The 18,819-nt window shown below is 46.6% G+C and overlaps 1 pseudogene; it reads right to left on the bottom strand.

Annotated features, from left to right (window-relative positions):
- Positions 1-16,314: 16,314 nt before the first annotated feature.
- LOC104670675 lies at positions 16,315-18,720 on the bottom strand (annotated as a pseudogene).
- Positions 18,721-18,819: the final 99 nt, after the last annotated feature.

Here is an 18,819-nt window from a genome sequence, read left to right on the forward strand (position 1 = left end):
GCCACCCCTGATGGAATTCTGAGCAGGACAGAATCCTGGAAAGTTCCAGAATTTGTGATCAATCATTGCAACCAGCCCTCTATGCTGTGACATCACACAGCTCAAAAGCTGGCCTTAGGCCAGGTGCAGTGGCTCACACCTATAATCCCAACACTTTAGGAGGCCAAGGTGAAAAGGTTGCTTGAGCCCCAGAGTTAGAGATCAGCTCGCACAATATAGTGAGACTCTGTCTCTGTAAAATATAAGAACATGAGCTAGGAAAGGTGGTGTGCACCTATAGTTCCACCTACTTAGGAGGCTGAAGCAGGACAGCTTGAGCCCAGGAGGTTGAGGCTGCACAGTGAGCCATGTTTGAGCCACCGCCTCCAGCGTGGGCAACAGAGCAAGATCATGTTTCAAAAAAATAAAAAAACGAGAAGCAGCAGCAGCAGCCCCTGTCAGAAGTCCAGACCTGAGACTCAAGCACCAGCTCCATCCCTCCCTAGTTCAGAAACCAACTGCAACTCCAGTCCTGATGGACTTCTCACCTCTCCCAACTTCAGCCCAACTGGGCCTCAGTGACCTGCCGTATTTCACTCCCTCACCCTACCTCTAGCTCTGACCTTCTCTCTCTTCCTTCCTACTCCAGTCCTACAACCCTCACCTCCCTCTAGGTTCCCATTCCTGCACAGGCTCAGGCAGAGGAGCAAGGCAGGAAGGAATCAAACACATAATTCCCTGGGTGCAGAATGGTGAAGAAAATGCAACATCTCACTGTGTGACCTTTAGCAAGTCAGTTCCCCTCTCTGGGCCTTAGTGTATCTGCTAGTGAAATAAAATGTTTGGGGCTGGGGGCGATGGCTAACGCCTGTAATCCCAGCACTTTGGGAGGCCGAGGCAGGTGGATCACCTGAAGTCAGGAGTTGAAGACCAGCCTGACCAACAGGGAGAAACCCCATCTCTACTGAAAATACAAAAAATTAGCCAGGCCTGGTGGTGCATGCCTGTAATTCCAGCTACTTGGGAGGCTGAGACAGGAGAATCACTTGAACCCGGGAGGCAGAGGTTGCAGTGAGCCAAGATGGTGCTATTGCACTCCAGCCTGGGCAACAAGAGCGAGACTATCTCAAAAAAAAAAAAAAAGAAAGAAAATGCTTGGATTAGGTGGCTGCTAACATCCCTTACCAATTTAAAGCTCTATTATTCTTTTTTTCTTTCTTTTTTCTTTTTTTTTTGTGAGACAGAGTCTCGCCCTGTCGCCCAGGCTGGAGTGCAGTGGTATGGGCTCAGCTCACTGCAACCTCCACCTTTCAAGTTCAAGCGATTCTCCTGCCTCAGCCTCCCGAGTAGCTGGGACTACAGGTGCCCACCACCACACCTGGCTACTTTTTGTATTTTTAGTAGTGATGGTGTTTCACCTTATTGGCCAGGCTGGTCTCAAACTCCTGACCTAGTGATCCGCCCGCCTCAGCCTCCCAAAGTGCTGGGATTACAGGCGTGAGCCACCGCGCTCAGCCAACTGTGTTATTCTTTGGGAGAGGTGGGACAGGATTAGGGGCTAGAGGGAAATGGGGATTCCAGGTTTCATGCAACTGTGCAGTGTATGCGCATGTTGTTTGTGTATTCATTCATTCTGTGTTGCTCAATGCCTAGAGGTAACTGTGAATGGAGCAATATGATAGCATCCAGGTACATGCACATTCCAGGCACCTATGTGGAAACGCATGTGTGAGAGAGATGGTGAGGGTTTCTAAATATGTGATTATACATGTGAACATGTGTGCATCTATGTGCTGAAAAGGGGAGATTTGTGGGTACATGTGGATGTGAGTGCATGTGGGTACATGGGTAGACCCATGTGTGCTGGTGAGGTAGGGGTCACCAATGGGGATTGGGGCTAAAGTGGGAGTAGTAATGGGCGATGCTGCTGGGAGTCAAACTAGGGAGGTCCCCCCTGGCTAAGGAGCCCTTGCTCTAACCCCTAGGCTTGCCTACTTAGTCCTCCTGCCCTACCATCACTCTCACTCCAGGTGGGGCAGAGGGAGGTCAGCCACCCTTAGACTTTGTAGAGCTTTCTTTAAAGGGGCTCAAAACTTGGCCAGGTACCATGGCTCACGCCTGTAATCTAGCACTTTGGGAGGCCGAGGTGGGCGGATCACAAGGTCAGGAGATCGAGACCTGGCTAACACGGTGAAACCTCATCTCTACTAAAAATACAAAAACAAAATTAGCCAGGCTTGGTGGCAGGTGCCTATAGTCCCAGCTATTTGGGAGGCTGAGGTGGGAAAATAGTGTGAACCCAGGAGGCAGAGCTTGCAGTGAGCCGAGATAGCACCACCGCACTCCAGCCTGGACAACAAAGCGAGACTCCGTCTCACAAAAAAAAAAAGCAGGGGGCGGGAGGCTCAAAAATCTTCTAAAGAATTCCAGTAAGTGAAATAATAGTTACACTTATATAACTTTCTATGCTTTAAGCACTTTACATGCAGCAGTATCTTTTCTCAAACAACCCTCTGAGAGTTACTATTCTATTTTGCAGCTAACCTTTGGCTCAGAGGGACTAAGTAGGGAAGAAAATAAGGAAAAATAAAGCCAAGCACAGTGGCTCGCACCTGTAATCCCAGCACTTTGGGAGGCTGAGGCAGGAGGATTACTTGAGGCCAAGAGTTTGAGACCAGCCTGGGCAACAAGGTGAGACCCCATCTCTACAGACATTTTTTTTTTAATTAGCAGAGTATGGAGGCATGCGACTGTAGTCCCAGCTACTGAGAATCACTTGAGTCCAGGAGGTCGAGACTGCAGTGAGCTATAATCATGCCACTGTACTCTAGCCTGAGTGATAGAACAAGACTTCATATCTACAAAAATAAATTTAAAATTAAATAAGAAGGAAAACATGAATCTTCACAATTTAGATCTAGAGGAGGGCAGGACTGAGGCCCAGAAACAGGTGAAGAGTTTGATCAAGGTAAGAACAAGACTGGGAACAGGATCCAGGCCCTTCCTTCCTTACTCCAGGTTGGTCTGGTTGATCTCTTGCTGCTGAAATCACAGCAGGAAGGACTGCATTTAGACTCCACAAGAGACTTCCAAGGGGTTATGCAGAATGCAACATGCTAATGGTCAAAAACAGGGCCCGATACATCTCAGGACAGGACACACCAACCAGGACCATGGAGCCTCAACCTCATCACATCTACTCTGTGGCAGACCCTGGGAATGGATGAGACCTTCACGGCCCTCCAGGGGCTCAGATAGAGACATGACCACAGCTAAGTTAGCATCTGACATGTTCAAGTACGATGGAGTGTGAGGCAGGCATGGAGAGCCAACAGAGGACTCATGCCTTATGGTGCCCTCCTGCTGAGAAGCAATGACTGAACCGAGGACAACCCTCCTCCCTTCAAAAGCCACCCCAACTCACAAAGCTTATAAATGGGCTGGAGAATGACTCTCCATAAATGCACTAGGCAGTTTCCTCCCACCCCAGGCTGGAATGTGGCCCATGGCCAGGGGAGCCTCTCAGGGAATTAGTCTCCAAACCACAAACACTGCTTGTGACCCACATGGCCCTGGCCCAGGAAGAAACTCAAACCTGACCCCAAAGCCCTGGGGATCTTCTGGATTGACATCAGGCAAGTCCAGGTTCAGTATTTGCAAAGGGAAAATGTGAGTAACCAGTCCTGAATGACGCAGGTTGCAGAATGTACATCCTAGATCCTGCCTACAATTCCCATGAAGTTCCCTTGTTGACATGATCATCACAGCAGGAGCTGGAGAAAATTGGCCTTGAATAGTGCAGAATATCATGATCCCCTTGCAAAATGCAAGGAGCACAGAGCTGGACTAAAGAATCTTGAAATGATCTTCAGGCAGCTTGTGTGCATTTGCGAGTGTTGGCAGGTCAGTATTTATCAACCAGGACTGATGTGTGAGCCCAGTGGGGCCATGCCTCCTACACCTCAGGAGGGTGGCAGCCTGGCAGCCAAGTTTCAGTCCCATTCCTCTTGCATGAGACTTTTCTGTTTACACAAGAAGAGGGCCTTTTGGATACCTGTCCTCCGGGCAGGCACCCAGAAGAACACAGCAGACACTCTGGCACTAGAGTGCCTTAAAAGGTAAAGCCCAGACCTCTGGCCAATGACGCACTTTAGCCCCACCCAGGGACATAGAAAGCAGAAACTATTGTTGCATTGATGATGTAATTTCATGCAATAGAAAGGAATGTGGGCTCACTGTATAGAAGCTTCTCTTGGGCCTGTGTGGCAGGGAAAGAACACAGAAACTCAGCCTTTATCTAGCCACCCCACTCCCCAGACTGGTCTATCTTCCGACCCCCAAAGTTCAATGCCTTGTAAAAACTTGGACCAACTTCCACCCTAGATCTGAAGTAGAGACACAGCCGAAGCCTCCATCTGATTTCACAGCCCACATTTTTCTCCACCCCAGTGTGTTGTTCCCCTGCCCACCACCAGATCATATTAACAGAACTGGGTGGCCCAATTGTGTGTTAAACCAGAACCCAGGCTTGGGCCACCCAGCTATGTTCATATCTCTCCAGCCCCCCATCTGCAAGGGCCACCTGTCCTCAAGTGCCCCATCAGGGAGCTAGAAGGCACTGACCCAATCCCCATCCCACCCTTTTCTGTTTCTGCTCGGTTTCCTCATCTATGGCCCACCTCCCTACCCAGAACCTCATCTCCAGGAATCCTAGAGTGTCTTCCTCACCATCCTGTCCCCTGCACCAAGCACTATGAGGCCATTCAGTAAGTACGTGTAGAGTGAATGGATGGATGGAGAACGGAATTCTCAGCTCTGCTGACCAGAAGCTATGGGCCCCGGCTAGACCCTTCTGCATGAATGAACCCTTTCTCTCGCTTTCCCCATGGACTCCGGGCTCCCCATCCTAAAGATCCTGGTTCTATAATATCGAATTACCATACACTTAAGTCACACAGACCCGCACACCAGGAAGGGAGAAGGTTGCATCCTGATATTGTTCTTGCCCTGACCCCTCCACCATAATAGCCAGGTTTGTCTGCGCTCTGGGAATGGCCTGGAGAATCCAGGTTTAAATGCCTGGCAGCTAAGACCACTGCACAACTTTTTATTGAAGAAAAGTCCCTGGAAAGAAGGGGAGGGGGCAGTTCAGGGGGGCAGGGTTCTTGGTCCAGGTAAGCTGGCCAACCACCTCTACCTAGCGGCACCAGCATCCAGGCCATCTGCACTGGGGATGGTCATAGTCCCATAAACTGTGCTCCAACGCCTCACGCCCCGGTATGGGGGGCAAAAAGGAAAGATGATGTGGGGTCAGCTCTATGGGAGGGGGCATCTGAGACAAGAGGGCTAAGTCTTTAGGGCAGAAGCTGAGGGTTCCTTGTCTTCTCCGGAGCGAGGCCGGAAGGGTTCAACATCTGCGGGAGCCCCCGCAGCTGAAGCGCCCGACACAGCCACAGCCAGGGAAGCCGCAGAGCGCGTAGCCGCCGCCAGGGGCGCTGGTCTTCAGGGCGCCGGAGCCAGCTCGGGGCTGGAGCAGGCGGGCGGAGCCCGGGGTGGGGACCTGCGAAACGCAGGACGACTGTCCGAGGGAGGAAAGCCCTTGCGTACCCCAACCCCAAGCCCCAGAAGACAGACTTGCAGACATCTCCTCAAGCGGATAGATACACAGACCCTCCTCTCCACCAGGAGACAGATGTACAAACTCCTCCAAAGGAACAGGTACATAGACCCTTCCCCAAAGAACAGACCACAGGACCCCGTTCCCCACACACGCAAACACGGAGTCACCCCCGAGAGAAGAAATAGCCCCCGACAAAAGAAGAGGCACAGAGGGAGCTGTCACAGACACAGGAACAGAAACACAGCCCTTCTGCCTTCTTCAGAGGAGGCATGCCAAGGTGTGGATGGGGAAGGAGGGAATAAGGAGAATAAGGTAATAAGATCCGACCACGCCAGCCTACTGTTTACTTACTGATGCTCCCTGCCCCAAATCCCAGACCAAGCCTGCGGGAAGAAGGAGGAAGCAGGTGAGTCCATCCGTCTACTAGGTTTCGTATTCTGCATTCCCCAGGACACACACTCCTGACCCTCCCAGACAGCAGTCCTTCTACCCTGCAAGCTCCCTGGCGCGCTCTGATCACTCCTGCCTTAAATTCATATAACTCACTTTTGTTGATGACTCTTTGGAGGAAAGAGAAGACCAAAAAAAAAAAAAAAAGAAAAAAAAACTACACTTTCTTTGGCCTGACTTGATCTTGGAAGGTGAGACCGTGATGGGGACATTTGAAACCTCTAAATGAGACCCCAGAGCAGGTAGCTCCATCATCTGAAGACTAGCGTTCAAGCCTCACTGAATCACTCTACCTGTGTGTCCCTAAAGCTGTCACTTAACCTCTCTGAAAGGTACTGTCCTCATCTGTAAAATGAGGATAATAGGACCTCCCCGCCAGGGTTTTGTGAGGTGTAAAGGAGGTGATCAATGCAATATGCCTAAGGCATGGGAGATCAGTTCCCCCTCCCTCCCCTCAGCCTGGTGACAGCCCTTGTCTCCCACCATTGTCTACTGTCTCCCACCATGTCTACCACCTGGTCATGTAACCCCACCTTCCCCAGGGAAGAGGGGCAGAGTTGAGAAGAAGGCACTTCACACAGGGACCTTATTGCCACTGGCTAGGCCGTGGTCCCTGCAGCTGTCTCCATGAACAAAGCGGCCCCTGGTCTCTGATACTGGGGTGAATGACTATGGGTCACCCCGTCCCAGGTGCCAAAAGTACGCATCAGCTAGGACTTTTTGTTCAAAGGGCTGTAAGATAGTGAGGAAAAACTAGCTCTAGAGGAACAAGTCCCTGGACCCCCAGGTCATCTCTCTGCACCCTTCCCTGGCTGATGAGGGTGGTGGCTGTCCCCTGCCCCTGCACTCCTCACCGCAGCCACATCTGAAGCACTTCCCAGTTGACCTGTCACCTTCTCTCCTCACCCTCCAGCAGCTTGTGGTAGGAGGCAATCTCAAAGTCCAGGCCCCGCTTGAGGATCATCAACTCCCGGTACTCACACAGCTGCTGCGTCACAACCTGCTTAGCTCGCTGCAGTGCAGCCTCTAACCAGGCCAGCTTGCCCTTAGCACTGCCAGAGCCACCCTCCTTCTGCAGAGCTGGTGGGTCCTTGGCTTCCCCTAGTTCACAGGGCCTGGGGGGTGAAGGGCAGACCAAGGACAGAAGGACATTCTTGGCCCTCACTCCTTTCCCCTTAAGGATCCAGACCTTTCTCTGAGGCTGCAGAGCCAATGAGGGATTGGAGATTGTCCAAGGTCTCAAAGAGTGAGCACACCTGTTCCAAAACTCGTGTTTGTGTGTCTGTATGACAAGATAAAAAGAACCTGCCCACCTAGCTACTTTCAGGGTGAAGATTTGAAACCAGACATGTAGGATGGCTGAGAGAGAGCCTTTTCCATCTAGTATGGAGAAACTTCTAATATGAACTAGGATCCAGGAAGCATCCAATGCTCTTTGGCATGTAATGCTGTGGTTATTGTTTCCTAAGGAAAACTAGCGAGAAGAATATCCATTTCTCACAGGAACCTAGAGTTTATAGTCTCCAGGAGGAAAAATATTAAGACCTTGGTGAAGTGTATTTGCTGCTTGGGAAACCAGAACAGCTGTGGCTGGTGGGAGCCTGAACCATAATGGCCCACCCACTCACTCTGCTCCCTCGGAACCTCAGCAGCTTATCCATTCTCAGAGTCACCCATTCCTGCACAAGGGAGATCTCTCTCTATGAATACCCTTCCGAGCCTGAGACACTCGCATCTGCAGAAAGCAAGAAAAGACCAGACACAGAAGCCCTTCCCTCCATGGAGCAAGACCTGAGCCGGGGGGGTGTGAGAGGGCTAGGGGAGGGGTGAGGTAAGAGAGGAGGCTAAGAGAGAATGGGAGAAAGAAAGCATCCTGGGGGACCAGCTCCTTTCTAAGGCTCACAACTGCAAATGCCTGCAGAGGCCTGGCTGGAAGCATCAGAAGGTGAAGGCTAAGTATATATCAGAAGTACCCAGTTCCACAAAGACATCCGCCCTCCCCCATTTCCTGAAATCACCAGGACCTCTTTTATATTTTCAGACTTGCATTTCTCTACGTTAGCAACATTGACCTAGCACTTTTTCTCTTCTGCAAGGATAATAACATGCAGCCAGGGTGGAGATAAATGGCAAGGGACCCTCTGCCTCACACCCAAAGGATGGGATTGGGAGTGATGGGGACTGCGGTACACCAGGAAGCCTATACCGCATGTGAAGAAGAGAGAGATGATAGAGGCCTTTCTCCTCTAGCCAAATGTTACCATTTGAGAATCATAATTTAACATTGCCAGATCTTCACATTTTGAAAGAGAACCCGGAAAACTGGGTTTCTAGATAATATTTTGCAATTTCTGAAGACGGGCTCAAATTTAATACTAAGTGAGGAAAACAAAATACACACATAAAAATGAACATACACAAGTAAAAAGATAATGTACAAACAATCATATGTCTTCATACAGATTTACCTACATGTTCATTACTTACATAAAATGCACAGGGTCCTAGACAAAGGTAAGCATGATATATGCATGTAGCTGCACTGCTGCGTGCTTAGACATTCACTAAGAGAAAGTGTAGCCATCTAATCCAAAGGGTAGGTGGGGAGGGGCAGTTGTCATAAATAATGGTCACCATTCCGCCACGCCACTCTGTTGCCCCCCACTCCCACCTCTCAGCTGACTCTCAGCGCTGCCCATCTCCACAGTCATCCTCTGGATGGCCTGATTAAGCCTGTTCAGATCCTCCCTGCTGGGCCTCATGCTCTGCATGTGTTTCTGCACAGTTGCCTTTAATTCCTCACACTGTGGAGTGGGCGGCAGAGGGGAGCTGTGGTCAGGAGGTGAGGAGGGCAGACAGGGCTGCCCATCCACCTGCTGTCACCAGTGGTCACCTAGCTTCTCTGGGCATCCCTTTCTCCATCTGTGAAACGGGAGTGATCATTTTTCCTATCCCCAAAGGTTGTTGAAAGAACACAGTGAGCTTGCCTGGTGCCCATGGGGCCAGAAGATGCCAAAGGAAGCCTGAATGCAGGCAGGAAGGGTAGCAACGCAGGACAGCGATCTGTTGAGGGGAGCTTTGGGACCGAGATCACGTAGGGTTTATCCCAGGAACAGGGAGAGTTAAACTCTAGGAAACTGATTATTGTAGTTTACCACATCTAACCATTTAAATTAGTACAAAAATATTAATGAAATTCAATATTTCCTAATTTAAAAAACAACTTTAAAATCTGGGATTAGGAAGAAATGTCCTTAACTTGAATGCCATTAATCAGAACCAGGGACAGTGATCTAGATTCCAGCTTCTTCTCCAACCCCAAGGCTGTTAGGGGAAGTGCTGTCTATGAAGTCAGGGGACCCCTTCCCTTCTTGCACCTCGCCTCCATGTGCATTCAATACACAAACAGCCAGGGAACACTAACTCGTACTTGCACAGTGTCTGATGCTTTTCACAAGCTTTTACTCCACCATCTCACTGGGGCCTCACAACCACCCATGAAGTTGGCCAAATGGATGTGACTTTTCCCATTGTCTTTCCTCAGGCAAACTGGGGCGCATTCCATCCACCACGTGCAAGAGGGGAGTGAGTGACCCTGCCAGCCAACAGTTGAGTCAGACTGCATTTTAAGCCCGTGCTCTTTGCTCTCCACCAAGTTCATGCACACCCCCTCAACCCAGAGAGCAAGAACTGTTCACACTAGCCCACTGCAAACTTTCTTCTAGGGCAGATGGAGTGTGAGGGGACAGACCTCAAAACATCATCTCAATCTCTTCTGTCTTCCCACTGCCCCCCTTTTTCTGCTCCTGTTCCCAAAAGCTGTATGCCCAACAGATCTGGGTGGAGTCCAAGACACCTCATCCCTGTATGACCAGGGAGCCATGTGTATGAGTCTCACCATAGAGAAAGAGCTGTGGTCTCCTCCAAGCCTCTCTTGAGCACCAAAGCCCAGCTCCAACCCAAGAGTTACCAGAATCCTTGCCACTGAGGACTAGGGCCTCTTCTTCCTGGGGGCTCTGTGACCTCATCTCATTACAATCACAGAATTCTGCCCAGGAGGCCTCAGGGGCATAGGGTAGAAGGGGGCCATACTGTGACCCCAGATGGGAAAATGGAAGTTTCTGGACTGAAGTGGAACTTAAAGGAAAGTGGAGGAGGGGAAGGCTACCTCAGATGAAGGAAATGTGTGGAGCTGAAGAGCTTAAGCTTATGGATGGGCACTGGGGAGCCACAGAGAGTGTTTGAGCAGGAGAGTGGCCTGACATGAGATGTGATTGTCTAGAAGCAGTGTAGAAGATTGACAGGAGGGCAAGAAATTGGGACTGGGGATGCCAGTCCCAAGACTTGGTAGGAACTCTTGGGTAAGGCAATGACTTTAACCTGTAGGAGTGAGTAGGGGCTAGAGAACACAAGCTGCTGTCAGCATTTTCCTTTTGTTTTATAAATTTCTCATACATGCAACAGAGTATGCAAAACCTACATTTATTGATTTCAATAGCAACAATAATAAAACAAATCCTTGTGTACCCACCAGTACCTTCAAAGCCCCCTGCGGGATTTTTGCTGATCCATCTCTATTCATCTCTAACCCCATCTGATCCCCAAAGCAACCACTGTCCTGAGTTTTTATGTTGGTCATTCTCTTGCTTTTCTTTATTACTATGTCATATGTGTGTATCCCTAAACTAGTGTTGAGTTTTGCCTACCTTTAAGTTTTATATAAACAGAATTACACCTTGTACATTTCTATGACTTGCTTTTTCCTCCTCAACATTCTAGTTTTGAGATTCATCTTTTTGATGCATGTAGTTTTATTTCTCAGTGCCATATAGTATTCCAAAGTATGACTATATAGATAGATATAGATATACATATATATATGCATTTTCCTATAGGCAGCACATGTGTTTTTTGTTTTTGTTATAACAAACAATGCTGCCATGAACTTGCTTGTACATACGTGCTGGTGGACCTCAGCAAAAGGCTCTTTGGGGTACTAGTTGTCAAACTGTTTTTTAACCTCAACTCTAAATAAGAAATATATGTTGTATCATGAATCACTATCTACATACAAATATACACACATCTGCTGAAATAAGTTTCATGGAAAAATCATTTACTTCTACTACGTGTAAGGCAATCTGATCTAACCAATCACCTTAACACATTCTTTTACTTTCAACTTATGTCCTCATGTTTTAAGTTTATTTCTTATAACTAGCATATTACTTTATTATTTAAAATAGAATGAAAATGAAATACTCATGAACCCACCTACTGATCCCAAAACTAAAACCTTACTAGTAATTTACATTTAGCTCCATGGTCCTTCCCTACCCTGTCCTCTACTAACCACCCCAGAGGTAACCACTTCCCTAAAGTTGATAAAATTCCCTTGTTTTTTCTTAGTTTTATCATATACATGCATAAGCCTAAATATATATTTGTTTCAGTTTTTTGTTACTTTTTTATGAAAAGGGTGTCACACAGGGTCTTTCTTTATTCAACATTATGTAGCTAGTATTCCTCTGTTATCGTATTTGTATTCCATGCTTAGAGTATTCCATTGTGTGACTATACCACACTTTAGGTAATTCTATTATTGTTTGTTTTGTTTCTTTCTCTTACAAAGGTGGTGCTATGAAGATTTTTCTACACGTCCTCCGATGCACATATGTGAGGATTTGTATACAACTACAAACAGAACTTCTGACTCATAAGATGGTCACAATCTTATAAAGGTGTTAACTTTCTAAGATAACATAAAATTATTTTCCAAAGTTATTATAACAATTCACATTTTGCTCAGCAATGTGAAAAAGATTCATATTCTCTTTAATGTGTCTTAATTTTCAACAATTAAATAATTCAATCTCATTTTTGGTGTTACTTTGTATTTTCATGATTACTGTTAAAGTTTAATATCTCTTTAAATGTCTATTACGTGTGTATTTCCTTTTCTTTTGCCTTTATTTTTCTATTGGGTTTTTGCCTTATTCTAAAGGACTATATGTGTTCTTTATATTTCTGAGTATTACTATTATATCACTTATATATATCACAAATATTATCAAGTTTACAGCTTATCTTTTCACTTTATCACCTATTTTGAAAAATAAAGTTGATAGTTTTAATGTAATCTAATTTATCAGTCTTTTATGTTGAGTATTTTATGTGCCTTGTTTAAAAATCCTTCTCTACACCAAGGTCAGAAAAATATTCTCCAATATTTTCTTCTGAAACTCTTAAAGTTTTGCTTTTGACATTTGTAATTTAAATTAATTTGAAACTGATTTTGTGTATAAGAGAGAACGGGGACCTAATTTTATTTTTTACATGTGGTTAACCAATGCATAGTCCTTTTCACTACTGATCTGCCATACCTCTTCTATTGTACAACAAAATCATTGATTTATTTACAAATAAATTTTGGGCTATTTTGTTCCATTGGCCAGTTTGTCTATTCTTGTGTGGGTACTATACTTTCTCAATTACTATAACTCTATAATACATTATAATCCCTGAAAGAGAGAGTATCTATTTCTTTTCATCATTCCTTAGCTGTTCTTGACCTTTGTTCTTCCCCATAAATTTTAGAATCGACTTGTCAAGAATTATGTGAATTTTTGTTTGGAATTTGAGTGTAGTTGCATCAACTCTGTAGATCAGTTTAAGGATAATTAACATATTTATGATAGTAAAGCTTCCTATCCAAGAACATGGTATAGCTCTTCATTTAATTATGTCTTCTTTATCTTTTCTTTCCTATAACATTTTGTATAATGTTTATATTTCTCTAGGTGTAAGTCTTTCGCATATGTGTTAGATTTATTTCTAAATATCTTATGCATTTTAAATCATTGTTTTATCAACCTAATTGAGATATAATTTGCATACAATTGTATCTCAATAAAGCGCACACATTCTAAAAGTATAGTTCAACAAATTTTGACAGATGTATGCTCCAATCTAATCACCACTGAATGAATCTAGTTCATTATTTTTTGTTGCTGAATAATATTTTATTGTATGACTGTATCTCAATTTGTTTATCCATTCATCTACTAGTACACATTTGGGTTGTTTCCAATTTGGGGCTATTATAAATAAAGCTTCTATAAAATTCATGTACAAGTCTCCGTATAGATCTGCTTTTATTTCTTTTGAGCAAATACCCAGGAGTGGAATTGCTGCATCATTTGATAAGTGCATGTTCAACTCCATAAGAAACTGTTTTCCAAAGCAGCTAAATCATTTTACGCTCCATGAAAGTTTCAGCTGATTCACACTTGGTATTGTCAGTCTATTAAAGTCTATTAAATTTTAGCCTTCTAAAGGTGGCAAGAAACAAGGAGGAAAAGAAGACCAGAGAAGGGAAGGGAAGAGGAAGACAGCAAGGGAAGGGGAAGGTTGGAAGATGGCTGGTGAGAGGCTATTCTCTTCGTGGGTTCAGTCGGGCCAGAATCCTCAAACAGGACATGCCCATGGGCTATGTGCCACTCCTCTCAACAGCCTTTCTCAGCCTGGGGACAGCAGGGGCCAAGGAAGAGGGATTCCCACACAACAAGAAGTAAGAAATGGGAAGCAGAGAACATGGATCAGGGTGGGTCAAGCAGTGGCGCCCCACCACCAGGCTGCACAAGGTCAAGTAGGGCCAGCTGGGACCCTTGCAAGTGTGAGAGGCTGCACTGGGTGCATCCTCAAGCTCTGCCAACACTTTCTGCAGCTGCTGACACAGGCCCCATCCCACAGGAGCTGATACCGCAGATGCAGTTGGCCAAGAGGCCTCCACATGCAACCACACCAAGGAGCTGCTCACACCTACACAGGGACAGCAATGAGAAGCTAAACCCTTTGGTAGGGATGGGAGCTGGTCCCAAAAAGCCCCACCTCCAATCAGCACTGGCTTCCTACCAGTTGGGAGTAGCCAGGAGGATGGCTTCTGCTCACCTCCATCTCCAGGGGTGACGATGGCATTGCTTCCCTGTAGTCTGGGCCAGGGACTGACACCCTGACTAGGAGTAAGTCCGTCTTGGGGTTTAATCTCAATCCCTTCTTCCTTTCCTTTATGTGTGTGTGTGTGTGTGTGTGTGTGTGTGAGATGGAGTCTCACTCTGTCAACCAGGCTGGAGTGCAGTGGCACGATCTCAGCTCACTGCAACCTCTCCACCTCCCAGGTTCAAACAATTCTTATGCCCCAGCTTCCCAAGTAGCTGGGATTACAGGCAAGCACCATCATGCCTGGCTAATTTTTTGTATTTTTAGTAGAGATGGGTTTCACCATGTTGGCCAGGCTGGTCTCAAACTCCTGACCTCAAGTGACCCACCTGCCTCAGCCTCCCAAAGTACTGGGATTACAGGTGTGAGCCACTGCACCCAGCCTCAATCCCTTCTTTCCATAAATGTGAGCTCTTACTATATTGCCCAGGCTGGTCTTAAACTCCTAGACTCAAGCAATCCACCTGCCTCGGCCTCCCAAAGTTCTGGGATTATAAGGGTGAGCCACCATACTCAGCTGAGACCCTGTCTCAAAAGAAAAGAAAAAAAAAATCAGGACAACCTCAGGATCTACGACATGTGGATTTGATGACAGCTCATTCAATCCACATATATTTAAAGAAGATTAAATGAATGTTTTAATCCAGTAAAGTGACTGACATCTTGAACATGGACAAGTATGTTTGGACAGTGAGAGAATAAGAGCTTCCTACCAAAGGGGAGAAATTATATTTTTCTTCAACCCACATAAATTTGTAGTTGAGACAGACTCCTGCAACAACAGACAGATTAACAAGAGAAAAACAAGCAAGTTTACCAACATGAACAGCACACATAATTGAAGGAGAAAAGTAACAACCAGGGACTCTACATGGACAAAGGGACTGGAGAATGAATGCTGAGATCCAGGTAGGGCACACACAGGCTATGTGGCTTATGTAGTCATTCATCAGTCCTCATGGGGGACTGGTTCCAGGATGCCTGCAAATATCAAAATCTGAAGATGTTCATGTCCCTTATATAAAATGGCATAGTATTTGCATTTAACCTGTACACATCATCCCATATACTTTAAATCATCTCTAGATTACTTGTAATATCCAATACAATGTAAATGCTATATGAATAGTTGTTATATTGTATTGTTCAGAGAGTCATGAAAAGAAAAAAAGTCTGTGCATGTTCAGTATAGTTTTTTTCCAAATATTTTCAACCTGCAGTTGGTTGAATCCACAGATTCAGAGGGCCAACTGTATATTCATCTTCAACAAGGAATAATCAATTTTAGAGAAATGACAAGACAAAGAAAAGCAGTTTAAGGCTTCCAAAGATGAGTAAAGGTGAGAAGGTAAATTTATGGGTAAACTAATGGAGTAAAGTCCACCCAGATTCCTCTGGCGCCACCTCTAAGCTCATAATGCTTGTAAGGAGAATTTATATCTTGGCTTTAGGCAGAAAAGCGGAGAGGATAGAAAGACCTTTGTCTTTGTAATTCTCTGTTCTGCTTTCAGGCAAACACAGGGAAATCAGAGAGCTCCCCTGCATCTTCTTAATTGCTTTTAGCTTGATAAAATATTTATGTCAGGCCAGGCACAGTGGCTCACACCTGTAATCCCAACACTTTCGAAGGCCAAGGCAGGTGGATCACTTGAGCTCAGGAGTTCAAGACCAGCCTGGGCAACATGACGAAACCCCATCTGATATGGTTTTGTTGTGTCCCCAAGCAAATCTCGTCTTGAATTGTAGTTCTATAATCTCTAGGTGTCATGGGAGGCACCTGGTGAGAAGTGATTGGATCACTGGGGCAGTACCCCACACGTGGTTCTCATGAAGATGAGTGAGTTCTTATGAGATCTGATGGTTTTATAAGCATCTGGCATCTCCCCTGCTGGCACTTCTACTTCCTGCTGCCTTGTGAAGAAGTTGCCTTGCTTCCCCTTCGCCTTCTGCCATGATTGTAAGTTTCCTGAGGTCTCCCCAGCCATGATGAACTATAAGTTGATTAAACCTTTTTCCTTTATAAATTACCTACTCTCAGGCATGTCTTTAGAGCAGCAAGAGAACGGACTAATACACTACCTCTACGAGAAAAAAAAGAAAAAAATTAGCCAGGTGTGGTTGTACACACCTATAGATCCAGCTACTCAGGAGGCTGAGGTGGGAGGATGGCTTGAGCCCAGGAGGTCAAGGCTGCAGTGAGCCATGATCACACCACTGCACTCTAGCCTGGGTGACACAGTGAGACTCTGTTTCAAAAAAAAAAAAAAGATAAATATTTATATTAAAGATATATAATTTGAGGTGATGCATTCTGGCTCCTCCACTATGGTGAGGATAATAAGACTGCCACTCTGACAAGTCTGGCATAAAGAATGATTCCACCCAAGACTTGTCGTTTGGCTCCCTCTTTATAGCTGTGTAGCTGTAAATGAATGGAACCACTTCTCCCTTGGTATCTCCACCCTCAGAGCTAAAAAATTCTTCCCACTGGCAAACCTCAGAGTCTCCCTTCAGGGCCAGAATTACAGATATTCACAGCATGGATGCCATCACACAGCCTGGTGCAGGAGAGAAAATGTTAGCATTAGCACTGGGCATTAATTCCTGAGAATGACACCAGAGGCCATGTGGTCACCAGCTCTGAACTCAGTCAAGCAAGGGGTCACCCAAGCCTCTCCCAGAAGATGAGAGGAAGGAAGACCTGGGTCTAGCACCCTCAAAGTCCCAGCATCGTCCCAACCCTGTTCCAAAAGAACACAAGTGCCAGGCTCTCCCAGATCCCCCCGGGAAGGGGAGCCTGTGAAAATGCAGCAGGACACACAAGAATTCTCCAACTGTCCCAATAACTCCGTACCAGGCTGACTCCCCGACCCCCACAGTCTCCCTAAGCCTCAGGTTTTTCATCTAATAGAAGAGACAAATATCTTCCTATTTGTCTTTCAGTGTGAGGCACCATTCCATCCTGGCCCCAACCAACGGTATCTTGAACCAGTTCCCACCAGCTCACAAGAGCTTGTTGTGCACATTTCTAGCCAATTCTACATGAAGTCAGAGCAACAGCCTGAAATCAGCCATGACAGAAGTATATACAACTCTGAAATCAGTAAGTGTTATAAATTAGGCCGTTGTTCATCTCAGAGAACAAGTTCTTGAACATTTACAGACAAACCATTGTCCCTAATAGATCATGCAAGGAGCCTATTGGAAATCGGCCTGTGGACCTCAACTAAGACGCCACTCCTTGGACTGCGCTCAATCTGGTAGAAGTCCTAAAAGGGTTCCAAGATGAAAACAGAAGTAGTAGTGAGGGCTGGGTAAGTGATGGTGCTAAAAAGTGGGGCGGGTTTATGCAGATGAGCTCTGGGCCCAGCTGTGCAGGTTGCACCCACCTTTGCTCCTCACCATCTAGAAGATGGCAAGAAGAGGCAGCCTTCACATCGGGGCCCAGCTTGGAGTTCATCACCTCCTGGTACTCCCTGATCAGGCAGGCCATGTCCTGCTTGACCTTCTACAGGGTGCCCTCCAGCTTGGCCAGCTTGCAGCAGTCGTCGCTAAGGGCCACCTCACCCTGCTACTCAGACTGGGTCACCGCCAGCTTGGAGTTCTGGGGGACCAGAAGAGAACAAGATAGGTTATGGTTTCTCTGTCCATTACCTGGATATGCCCAGTCTGCCATTTAGCTGGGAGCACCTCAGAAACTGGGCCTCTTGCCTTCATCACCTGGGACTCCCTGACTGACCACAACCAGGGATTCTGCATGGACAAAGGGACTGGAGAATGAATGCTGAGATCCAGGTAGGGCACACATAGGCTGGGTGACAAAGGTTAGGCCATCAGTCTCTCTGGCCTTGGGCACAGATGCTCCATACCTGGCACTTGGCATTCTCCACCTTGGCCATCAGCCTCTGGATCATGCGGTTCAGCTCCTTGATCTCCGCCTTGCTGTGGCCCACAGTCTCCCTGTACCTGATCACTGTGGCCTTCACCTCCCCGAACTGGGGGAAGCAGAGATGCTCATGAGACTCAGTGTGGGATATCCCATCCTTTAGGGATGATTGTGCAGGCTGTGCCTGTGCAGCTGCAGGCTCAGCCTGTGCAACCACACATGGCAGTCCTGCCCCGCCACTCCAACATGAGAGCTATTGGCCTACTATCCATAGGGATCAGAATCCCCAGACAAAATAAATCTATCTAATAGGTATCTCACATTCTGCCCTCCCAACTGCCACATCTAGCAGGCAGGTGCCACATCTGGCAGGCAACTGTGGTACCAAGACTCGGCCTCAGCCCAGCTGCGGGTGACAATGTTGTCATACTGTGCCTTGATCTCGGCAATGATGCAGTCCATGTTCAGGTTCTGGCTGTTGTCCAGCTTGACAGCCACAGAAGTGTCTGAGATGTGGGATTGGAGAATAGAGATCCCCTGCAGGAGGTGGGGGCAGTGACTTAAGTTGAGAACATAGCTGTAATTTGAACAAACAGTTGCATTAGGGATGTTGCTGAAGTTGACCAATAGGTGGACTTTGTAGGTCATGTAAAGATTTGAGTTTGACATGACAGATACAACACTCCATCAAGTTACTCTCAGAAGGTTGGGCATGGTGGCCTGCTCCTATAATCTTATCACTCTGGGAGGCTGAGGCAGGCAGATCATCTGAAGTAAGGAGTTTGTGACCAGCATGGCCAACATGGTGAAATCCCGTCTCTACCAAAAAAATACAAAAAGTAGCCAGTGTGGTGGTGCATGCCAGTAATCCCAGCTACTTGGGGGG

The sequence above is a fragment of the Rhinopithecus roxellana genome, chromosome 10 (assembly GCF_007565055.1).
Source record: "Rhinopithecus roxellana isolate Shanxi Qingling chromosome 10, ASM756505v1, whole genome shotgun sequence".
NCBI lineage: Eukaryota > Metazoa > Chordata > Mammalia > Primates > Cercopithecidae > Rhinopithecus > Rhinopithecus roxellana.